This window comes from Ovis canadensis, chromosome 26, assembly GCF_042477335.2.
Source record: "Ovis canadensis isolate MfBH-ARS-UI-01 breed Bighorn chromosome 26, ARS-UI_OviCan_v2, whole genome shotgun sequence".
NCBI lineage: Eukaryota > Metazoa > Chordata > Mammalia > Artiodactyla > Bovidae > Ovis > Ovis canadensis.
Window position 1 is genome coordinate 35,704,027 of NC_091270.1, and position 11,639 is coordinate 35,715,665.

At 37.0% G+C, this 11,639-nt stretch overlaps 1 non-coding gene across 1 annotated transcript; it reads right to left on the bottom strand.

Annotated features, from left to right (window-relative positions):
- Window positions 1-4,986: 4,986 nt before the first annotated feature.
- TRNAW-CCA (transfer RNA tryptophan (anticodon CCA)) lies at window positions 4,987-5,058 on the bottom strand. The gene has a single exon. It is a non-coding gene; the product is annotated as a tRNA-Trp (tRNA).
- Window positions 5,059-11,639: the final 6,581 nt, after the last annotated feature.

The following is an 11,639-nucleotide window of genomic DNA, read 5'->3' on the forward strand; positions in this document are numbered from 1 at the left end:
ATTATAATAATTTGCAGTGTCATATGAGTAGAGGGGAGCACTGCTAAAAGTGATTCACAAGTCTTGACTGTGCTTATAGAAACTGAGTTGAGTTTCATCCTATTGTTAGTCTTGATTTTGTATTGTAAATGAAATACTAATTTATTGAAATAATTTTATATAAAAAAGTTCCAGACCACTTAATTTTTCTCTTCTCAGAGCAGTGACAATCTACTGGTAGCTTTTTGGAGGCTCATGGATTTCTCTTTATGGGAAAGTGTGAGTTGTGTACTATATTGTTTTCTTAATGTGATTAATGTGCAAGGCAAAGTAGAAACTTAAGTTGTAAATGATTATTTCATGATCTTTTGCTTTTAGAATCTTGTTTTCTTCAAATTATGTGAAGTTCACATAGCCTATTTTCCTTTTTTGTTTTATCACCAACACATATTTTAGAGCATAGATATCTCTCAACAAATAGAGGCCAACTCTAGAGGTTTTCAAGTATCCCTTCCCTGTTCAACTCTTCTGTTCATTTCTCCCCAAATAATGTATGTGTTTAGTATTTAACCTTCCTGATAGGGGAGAACCGTCTCTGGTCAAGGATATGAGTGAATGCAAGCTCCTACCAGAAGATGGAAAGCAAGGGCTTGACAGAAAGATCACTGGATCTTTGTCTCATTTCCACAAATAAGTAAAGAGGGTTGAGTATGTGAACTATTTCTCAGAGCGTGGACGAGGAAGAGCTGCCACAGTGAAGAATTTGCTCATCCTTGTGAACCTGAGTGGGATTAATCCTCATTGTGGGATATGATTTAAAGGCTAGATTTCAGAGGGGAAGTCTAAGTGAATGAATAACCCATATGTTTAATAAAGAAATAGACTAGTATATAAATGGTCACCAATAACTGCAGTTAGTTTTGTGCAGTGCATATTCACAATGTAGAATAAAGGCAGTGGCCAGTAACCAAGGGGTAGGGAACACTTTAGGAACCAATCAAAAGATTTCCTTGGTAGTGCTGTAAATGCTAAGGTCTTGTGGAAAAATCTCTTTTTTCCTTTGCTTGACTTAAAAATGTAACTTCCTTCCTAAACCTAATCCCCAACCCTGTGCATTTCTTTCATAGCATTTAGCATAGCATGGACTTTTTTGCATGTGATTATTTGGGGATGTGTGTGTCTCCCCCAGGAGACTGTAAGCTCCGCAGGCTGGAACAAGTTCACTTTTGCTCATTGCATCTTCATTGCCTGTCACAGCACCTAACACATAGGTATTCAGTAAATGTTGAATAAGTAAAATTGACAATGTATATATCTATTTGTGCCAGATGATGGTTTCATGTAACTACCCATGTCTGAATTCTAGTAATGAATACAGCTTGGGTTCAAATCGGATCTCTCTCATCCTATACCCCCATGTCCGAAAATACGGAGATGTGAAGTCACAAGGGTTTGAACACATTTGAAGTGAACTAATGGAGTATGTCTTTGCTCATAATAATTTAGAACAATAGAGAGAAGCCTTCCCATAAGAATATGACTACCCTGGTAGTGGCAGCAAACTAGCAAGAACCTACTGGTCAAGCAGAACTGGTCTGCCTGACCAGTAGGTTAAGACTGGTCCGTCTATGCTATTTAGTGAATATAGTGACCAAGAACAAGTGACTTAACTCCCAATGACTTCACTTTCTTCATCTGAAAGCTGAGAGGGCTGAACTAGATAGTGTACAGTTTCTTCCTTTGTGTGCCACGTTCCTTGCAATAACCATGGACACATAGATTTGAGGTTTTTCTGGCAGGAATGGAATGACAACTAGAGGTAGTGGCTATTTTACAGACCTTGACACTCAGTAACAATTTTAAAGTTAGGAAACATGAGATTTTAGGGAACTCATGAAAAAAGAATAGATAGAATGAACAACAGACACCCTCTGCCATAGGGATAATCCACTTAGGATATTTCAGCTTTCAATATTGCTAGTGCATTATTGAATTTTTTACTCTGCTTTCCATGCTGTGAACAGTGATTGTCTTTTTCCAATTTTAGAATCACTCTCTATAGATTCAAAGTCTAAGAAGTAACCAGTCAGCCAGGGTCACGTCCCTTGCTCATACCCTGGCTACCTGAACTCTCTCCGCTTGTCTTTCCATAGAAAGAACCAAGATCTTGCTTCTTTTCTCGTCTAGCTGATCAGTTTCTAGGGAGGCAAAAGGACAAACCTCTGCCATATTATACTTGTGACAAAATAACAATTGACTGAATTCTTTAATCTTAAAATTCTGAGGCTGAATGTTACAGCTTTGTGGCATGGATCAGAGTTAGAAAATATGTCTTAGGCAGAACTAGGGGATGGATGGTGCCAGCCTTTGTTCCTGTGCATTACAGGACACCCGCTGCTCTGAAAGCTGCTCCGGATTTTCTAGGGGGTCAGAGGAGGCTGTTCCTTTCTAAGACGGGCAGCCTCCCAGAGACCACAGTCATTGTGGACAATCATTTGTTTCCTATGCCTGTGCTTCTTCCACTGTCTTACTGCCTTGAAGCTATGAAATCTGATTATTTGCTCTGATGGTAAAAATTTATCCCTCTGAAAGTGTGCCATGGCTACTTTTGTTTTAAATGAGAGTCTTAAGGAATTCTTGGTTAATGGGGGATATATAAAGCTTCCATAATGGCTTCATCTTACTTAAGGAAATAATCTAACATGTTTCCAGCATCCTTTTGTATGTGATTAACCCCCCTCTAATCTGCTGACCTTCTTAGTCCTGATCCCCAAGGTTTCATTTATACCTTCTGTTTTATTTAAGCTTTGTAATTTCTTGTATGTTCATACAAAGTTATTATGAATCCTTTGTGGACAATATATAGTAATTTACCTATTCAACAAAGAACTAAACTCAGTATTCTAAGTGCTGAGTATACAGTTGATGAACAAGATTCAGTTCCTGTTCTTGAGTATCATAAACACTCTGAGGCAAATATACATGTAAAAAATTATAGTACAGTAGTATGAGGCAGGTATTTACACATCTCCACAGTGTCCTGGGGAGCAGGTTGGATGGGCACCCAGCCTCTCAGTGGGCAAGGGGAGAAAGGGTTATGAAAAGTTTTTCAGGCAAGTTGACAGTTGACCTGAAATCAAGAGGACAGAAAATATTTTTTTAATAGGATAAGCATGATAATGGCATTTTGGAAAGTGGAAATAGTATTTTCAAAGTGATCTTGGCATAACTGGTGAGCAGAAGGTAGTTTGTTAATGACTGGTGTATAGTTACAGTTATTATTGATGAGGTAGAATTTTTGGTGTGGCAGTGCAATGATCATGTTTGAGCTCGAGGCAGATCACTTTGGTGGCAGTCACTGTGGAAGATGACAGAGAGGAAGTGGTACTTAGGCATATGCTTGTGCATAGGTGTGTGTCTGAATGTGTGCTCTCAGAGAGGAACAGGGGAGCAAATGGCAATGGAAGGTGGCATAGTACTGTCCCCTTTCTGGCTTTAAATTCTAGTGCCAGGTGTGTATGGGTGTGTGTGTACACCTGCATGTGTAAAGGGAAACACCATAAAAAAAGTTATACCAAGGGAACCTGAATAAGACTGATTGAGAAAAGGCACTAAATATATAAATGGGCGGGTATACTTGAGTAAATTGATGAGTATTAAATTTTGAATTAAATAAAAGGCTTTTGTGTTTATGTAAATTCACATGGCACATACATTTCCTCAGTTAGGGCTCTGTTTGCAAGCTTGAACCATCTAGCATTGCTAATATGTGCATGCATATGCCACTTGGTAGCACATTTGCTGGTTCACACACAAAAATACAGTGTGGATCTCAGAGCCATCTGTCATATGCTCAGCTGGATAGTGTTAGAAAATGAGCAGCTCTTTGAGGCAGTTAAAGAATGAGATACTGAAATAATATAGAATCATATTCTGAAGATTAGGAAGGATTTAGAATTGTTTAGTTTTCTTGTTAATGACCACTTTATTTTTAAACCTCACTCATTGCTGAGTATGTGATCAAAGACAAAATGTAAGGAGAGCAAGCAAATATTCCTTCTTGTATCCCTTTCTGCTTTTTTCTCTCTTTCTGTCATGTGTTTGCTGTCTGCCAGGCTCTGTGCTTCATGCTGGGGCACCAGGGAGACCAAGACACAGATCCTGACCTCATGGAATTCAATTTCTCTAAGAGGAAGCAGACAGGACAAGAACTAATTATAATGCAATGTAATAAGTACTCTAATAATAGAATGAGACAAGATTTGGGAGACTGGAGAAAAGAGCAATTAATTATTGCTGCCCAGCAGGATTGGAGAAATCTTCACAGGAGAAGTGACACCTGACCTGGCTGTTGAAGGATGGACAAGATTTTGCCTCGTTAGGAGATTCGTCAACAGGGAATTTCTGACTTCCGGCAGAATACACTTCCTTACCATTCAAAAAGAGCCTCCTGAATCTGTGTTAAGCAACTCGAGAACTTGAGGACATACGTTAATGCTGAAACAGCAGATTGAATAAATTAAAAAATTGGATTAAAAGCTTGGACCAAAGTTGGAGCATGATGGTGATATAGGGAAGGAAAAGAGAAATACTATTTGCTGTTTGCTATATTTGATCAAGTGCTGTGATATAGTTGTTCTCAATCCCCAAATCAGTAGAGTAGGTATGAGTGCTTTAAGAAAAATGCTCAAGGTCACTCAATAGCCAGTATTTGAATTTGCATCCTTCTGACTGCGAAAGCCAATGTGATTTTCACTGTGCACTCTTGGGTTTATGCACCTATGTTGAGTATAAAATGTACATATACACAAATACAGAGCATTGTAAACAAATAAAAACACATACAGCTAAATACATCTATACACATGTATATATCTTATTTATGCTCTTTCTAAAAAAAATACTGATTTATTTATTTAGCTGCTTCAGGTCTTAGTTGCTTTCATGTGGCATGTGGGATCTTTAGTTGTGGCATGTGAACTCTTAGTTCTAGCATGTGGGATCTAGTTCCCTGACCAGGGATTGAACCTGGGCCCCTGCTTTGGAAGCATGGAGTCTTAGCCACTGGACCACCAGGGAAGTCCCTATTTGTGGTCTTTACCATGGTAAGCAACTATTTTGTAGGAATATTTTTGTCCCCTAGTGATTTGGAAATAAAATATACTTTTCAAGATAGATGCTTTATTAGGGAGTAACTTTGGGAAATTTATATGAATGGAAATTATCAGGCCTGATCCTGGCTTGAGCTGTGCTCTTTTGCTTTGTTTTGGTACAAAATACCAGCAGCACAGCCTGTGGCAGGACTCAGCCCATTGCTGAATCTTTTCAATGAGAAGCTTTCAGCACATCATTTACTGTTTACTAACACTTGCAAGTGTTAAAATCTTTCATGTCCACAGGTTGGGGATCTGGCTGTTGAGTCACTGGGAGCATTTTGTTGACTTCATGGGGTTTTTACAAAGGAGATCAAAGGGATGCATTATGTTTCAATACATAACTTTATAGGACAGATGGAATCCACCTTGAAAGACCCATGACACTTAAGGCCAGATTATCAAAAGTTTTAGACACTAAAACCTATTAGCTTGCTCCAACCTTATCCTCACACTGTCAGCAATTTTTAGCTTCATTTATAGGTAGTGGACAGTCCAATTTGAATTTTAACTACTGCCAAAGTTCAAGCGTAGGTTAGAAGGATGGCCACTGAAATATGGGCTCTTCTAATGATACTCTGGTCTGGTATGTAAACTTGTTCTCTTGAATGGTGATATCACACAAAGGGCTAAATCACTTTATTTGAATAAATTTTCGGAAGAATTCTGGAGCTTGGTATTTGGCTAGGTGGCAGCTTCCCAAGTCTGTCGTATCTCTGATGAGAAAAGAGCATGAAAGGAAGTTGTTTGTTCTTTCATCTTTCAGAAACTCCAAAAGGATTCTGCTCCTGCTCAAATTTAATGTTGGACATACATATAACCTTTGAGTTTCCCCCCTCAAGCCTTGAAACAAACTGCAGTGTCACAAATGAGGATGGTGCACTCAAGTATCCTGATTTTTTTTTTTATCTGTGAAAAGACATAATTTTTGTGCATCCAAACCATTAATGATTAAATCTCATAAAGAATCTTGTTTTGTAAAAACAATGCGTATGTATAGTAATTTAAAATGATTATTTTACAAGTTAAGAGATATCTTGCTATTTAATGAAATAGGCATTTAACCCAGTGTCTGAAAATATTTTTAAATGTAATTGTGTCATAATTACTTTAACATATACAACATTCCAATTCTTTCCCACATATATTGCTATTTTAAGTCATACTGCAAAGTGAAATCTTTTGGATTTTCTATAAACTCTTCAAGTTTCCCAATTAAAAAAATTATTTTTCTGTTACCTTATTTTTTATTTTCATTTTTTAAATATTTTGGCTGTTCTATGAGGCATGTGGGATCTTAGTTCCCTGAACAGGGATGGAACCTGTGTCCTTTGTGCTGGCAGCATGGTATTTTAACCACTGAACCTCCAGGGAAGTCCCTCTAATACTTTAACATAATAAACATTTTCCCAAACAGATGCTATCTTTGTTCATTTCTTAGTGACTCATCTATTTTTCAACAAAGTTAGATTAAAACAATTGTCTACTGTTTTTTAAATAGTATGAATATGCATAGCACTAAATTGATTAGGCATGCAAAGGTTTAAGGTCTATAAATGACATGTCTAGTATTTGTGAAAAAACTTTGTTTTTCAGAAAGAATTTTTTAGTAATACACATATGCTGTGTTTAGACTTGAGAAATTTTCTAGTAATAAATTGATTTTATTTCATACATACTATGAAATGTCGTAAGTTTCCTTTAAATAGTTATCTATCTTTTGGTGTTTTTAGAAATCTGCTTCCCTCCCCATTTCTTTTAGGAGCAGTTACGAATATTTTTTTCTGTGAGTATACTTTCTTTCCAAGCGTATTGCCAGATATATTCTATAATTAAGCATTCAACCTCGTCATAGAGAACACTTTTGTTTGCCCGCTCTCCTGCCCTTTGAAGAGCATGCTTTAGCGCTTCTGTCTTGCAGGGACCCACCAAGAGCCGCAGAGGTTAAAGGTACCCACCCATCCAGCAGGTGTGGAGGTAGGGGAAGGCTCGGTCTCCTTTGTTGGCAGCTCTGAAAGCGCAGGTGTTGAACATCAGCATCATCATTCCGTTTGATAGTTGGGCTTTTGTGTGTGTCAGGTGGGACATTTACACTAAATCTGAAGGGAAAAAACCTCTCATAACTTTGTTGTCTTGTCTGAGAAGCATGAAACAGGTTTTTTTTTTTTTTTTTTTCCCATTGGTTTAAAGCTGCAAAGATTGGAGTGGCTTTACCTGTCAAGCTTACAAGTAGAAGTCTTGTTTTAACTTGACCATAAAAACAGATACAGTTTATTCCTTATCTAAAAAAATAAACATTAAACGGTTCTAAGCAGAGCACTAGATATTTCCAGCATTTAACTAAGAGTTCTCGGGCAAAGAGATTGCTTTGCCCACATTGGAAAATATACCACCCCTAAGATACTTTTATTTGTTTGGAATCTTTGGGTTTAAACTTATAATTATACTTTGTTTTCTATCACACTGTCGACTTAAATTAAGACATATGCGGCACTAGGTCAGAGGAACTGGAGAAAATCTCCCTTAAAAACAAAGAAATTATCTGTAGCATCTCTTGGTCGCCTCTGCTCCAATCCACCTGTCACTTCTGCTCCATGATTCATTCTGATAATGGTAACCAGCTGTCGATGTCAGAACCTATTACTGCTAAAGTTCAGTCCAGGCTCTTTTGTTCTTTCTAAAATTGCCAAAATGGTATAATAATGGTTTTTATGTTCTTTATCCCCAAATATGTTATTGTCCCTCTGCAAACCAAGTGGAAAAGTACATGTATTATGCTCTGAATTTCCTTCACGTCTGAACATGATGCAAGTGGAAAAATAATTCTTACATTTGCATCACATGGAAAAGTATCAGGAAGGTGGCCAGGGCTCCATAGTATCAACATGTGACAACACTGACTTTTGTAAATATCTTAGTATCATGTGTTCCCTTTTAAAAAAAATTATTGAACATTTTTGTTCTTATCGCCCAAGAGGCTGTGTGACTCAAGGAATGTCAAAAATTTGGTAAACTTAACAAGCATGTCTCTCTAATTATTATCTTATAAGTCACAGAAATTGGTATTAAGGTGAAGCCATTTTATTAAAGAATTTTAGGGACTTCCCGGGCGGTCCAGTGGTTAAGACTCTGCACTCCCAATGCAGGGGGTTCAGGTTCCATCCCCGTTTGGGGAGCTAAGATCCTACATGCTGCATAGTGCCGCCAAAGTAAGAGGGAATTTTAAAATAGCCTTTACATGTTTTTAATGCTAAGCCTTGGTTAGGGTACAAATTAAATGTTGAATATTCTAATAAGTGTTTCATTGAAAGATTGAATAACCACATGCATTATAATAATGATAACAGCTACTGTTTATTTTTGGCCTATTTTATGTCAAGTAGCCTCTTTAATCTTTATACCAATGATTATTCAAAGTATGAGAAAACTGAGACTAGGAAAATTTTAAGTAACTTGCAGTCACCCAGCTAGTAAGTGACAGCTGAAGTTCAGACCTGGAGCCAGCTTATTCCCAAACACTGTCTTTTTTTTAGCTTCTCGTTGAAACAACAAAAAAAAGTCTGTATCTGAAGAAAGAATTGTATAATATCATATTGGAATTAATTGCATTTTAAGGTTATAGTGCATTCATGAACAAAATCTTCCTTGGTTTACTGTATTACCAAAAGATTTCACACACACACACACACACACACACACACTTGCTTTGAGAGTTTAATAGGAAAACTGAAGTGATGATATTATATATCCACATTTCCTATGTGCTTGACATGAATTGTCTTATTGTTACAACCTCATGGAGTAGATACTATTATTTTGATTCCTGTTTTACACAGATAAATACACTGAAGCCTAAGAAATCTAGTAAGCAAACAGAAAAGCTGGATTTTGAACTTAGGCTGCTCCAGTTCCAGGAGCTAGGCAATACTGCGTGCTTGACTTACTCTGGAGGTCCGTTTTTACCGCTTTTATCCTTTATCTAAAGGATCCACAGGATTTGAGGTTAGAAACGTATACTGTGCCCAGGATATTCTCTAAAAATTGCGTGCATATGTTTAATGAAATCTAATATGAGGTTCTTTTCCTTGTGATTTTCCACTGTCTCCCAAAATTGTACAAAAAAGAAAAGAGCAGTTAATGAAGAATTCTAGTTACTGACGTTTTACTCTATCTTGAGTCTTAACATTAACAAAAGGGAATATTGGAAAAACACAAAAGGCAGGAAGGTTACTTGGCAACGTTGAGCACAGCCCTTGCTCCAGAGTCCGTTGGCTTTGGTGAGAACCATGTGTACAAATTTGGTCCGAATTTGGCTGGATGAAAAACTGTTGTTCTTTCTACTCTCTGTGGAAATGTGACTATGTGTAGAACTTTCTTGTGAATTTTGTGGTTATTTTATTTTCACCATTCTTCAGAGTGTTTTTACTCTGCCTTTTTAGTGGATAGAAGAGCTCAGAGAAAACATACCTAATTCACAGGTGTATTGAGGCACTTAAATGAGTTAACACATAGTTTGGAACTTTGTTTCCTAATGAAACTTACTCTAAACACTGACTTTTCCATTTTAATTTTGTATTTTTTTTACAGTATGGCTGTCAGCTCTATTATAATAGGTCAATGAATTAACATAAATGTTTTTAAAACAGTAATTCAGTCAAGGTTCGGTCAAGAGATTTACCTTCTAAATCCAGGTCACCCTGTTAAGCATTTCTTTCATATCTTAAAAACTGCCCTTTGTGGACCCAGCTTATTGTAGCTATTTAGCCAGGTTTTAGTCTTGGTTATATAGTTCATATGCAAACTCACATTAGTTAATTAGTTATATCAGTAAAGTAAGAGTGCTAAGCCCTTAGTGCGTTTTATTACTGTAGTTGCTAAATTAAGCCTAATGTGAGTGTCTACAAGCATATTTGCATGTTTCCCCACTTGAATGTGTAATATTTTTATATGATTAAAAAAATCCATAGTTCTTTTTTTGCACACAAGTAAACCTTAAAGAAAATTATGTGCTTTTAAGGTTTTGTGGCAGTTGGTTGAATTTTGAGTTTTTAAAATAATTTCTTTATTCTCTTAGATTGTTCTTCAGTATTCCTTCTGGAAATATCATTATTTGTTCTATTCTCAGTTGCTCTAGAATACTTGAAGTAAATGTAACATGTTAACCCAAAGTACATTGTTTCATAGTAAATAAGTTATGACACCACCCTTATGGCAGAAAGTGAAGAACTAAAGAGCCTCTGGATGAAAGTGAAGGAGGAGAGTGAAAAAGCTGACTTAAAACTCAGCATTAAAACACTAAGATCATGGCATTTTGGCCCATCACTTCATGGAAAATAGATGGGAAAACAATGGAAACAGTTTTTTTCCATTGTTTACAAATAAAACAGACTTTATTTTCTTGGGCTCCAAAATCACTGCAGATGTTGACTGCAGCCATGAAATTAAAAGACGCTTGCTGCTTGGAAGAAAATCTGTGACCAATCTCGGCAGCATATTAAAAAGCAGAGACATTACTTTGCTGACAGAGGTCCATCTAGTGAAAGTTACGTTTTTTCCAGTTGTCATGTATGGATGTGAGAGTTGCACCATAAAGAAGGCTGAGCACTGAAGAATTGATGCTTTAAACTGTGATGTTGGAGAAGACTCTTGAGAGTCCCTTGGACTGCAAGGAGATCCAACTAGTCCATCCTAAAGGAAATCAGTCCTGAATATTCACTGGAAGGAATGATGCTGAAGCTGAAACTCCGATACTTTGGCCACCGGATGCGAAGAACCGACTCATTTGAAAAGACTCTGATGCTGCAAGATTGAAGGCAGGAGGAGAAAGGGATGACAGAGGATGAGATGGTTGAATGGCGTCACCAACTTAATGGACGTGAATTTAAGCAAACTCCAGGAGGTGATGATGGACAGAGTAGCCTGGTGTGCTGCAGTCTCTGGGTTGCAGAGTTGGACACGATTGAGTGACTGAACTGAACTGATAACATTATATATAAAGTAGAAATACTGCCAGGTACTCTGTAGCCATTGTTAAGGACTAGACTAGGTGTAGTAAACAGATATTTTTATATTTATAATTTCTTTACTTGACTTAAGATCCGAATAGGTTTAAAACACTGTGATTGTTATAGCTCTTAGGTCTATTTTAATCTCAGATTCTTCTCCCACCCTTTGCGATATATTTTTTTCAGCATTATGAACAAGATCATGTGAGTTTAAGATGTACAATGTGTCAATATGATGCCCTTATATGTTGCAAAATGATTACTACCATAGCTTTAGCTAACACCTCCCTTACATCACATAATAACTATTTCTTTCTTTGTGGTGAGAACATTTAAGGTCTATGCTCTTAGCAACTTTCAAGTATATAATTCAGCATTCTTAACTATAATCACCACGTTGTACATTAGATTCCCAGAACTCATTCGTTCTGTATCTGGAAGTTTGTACTTTTTGACAAACATCTCCCCATTTCCAGATCCTATTAACTGAGCATCTTTAAAT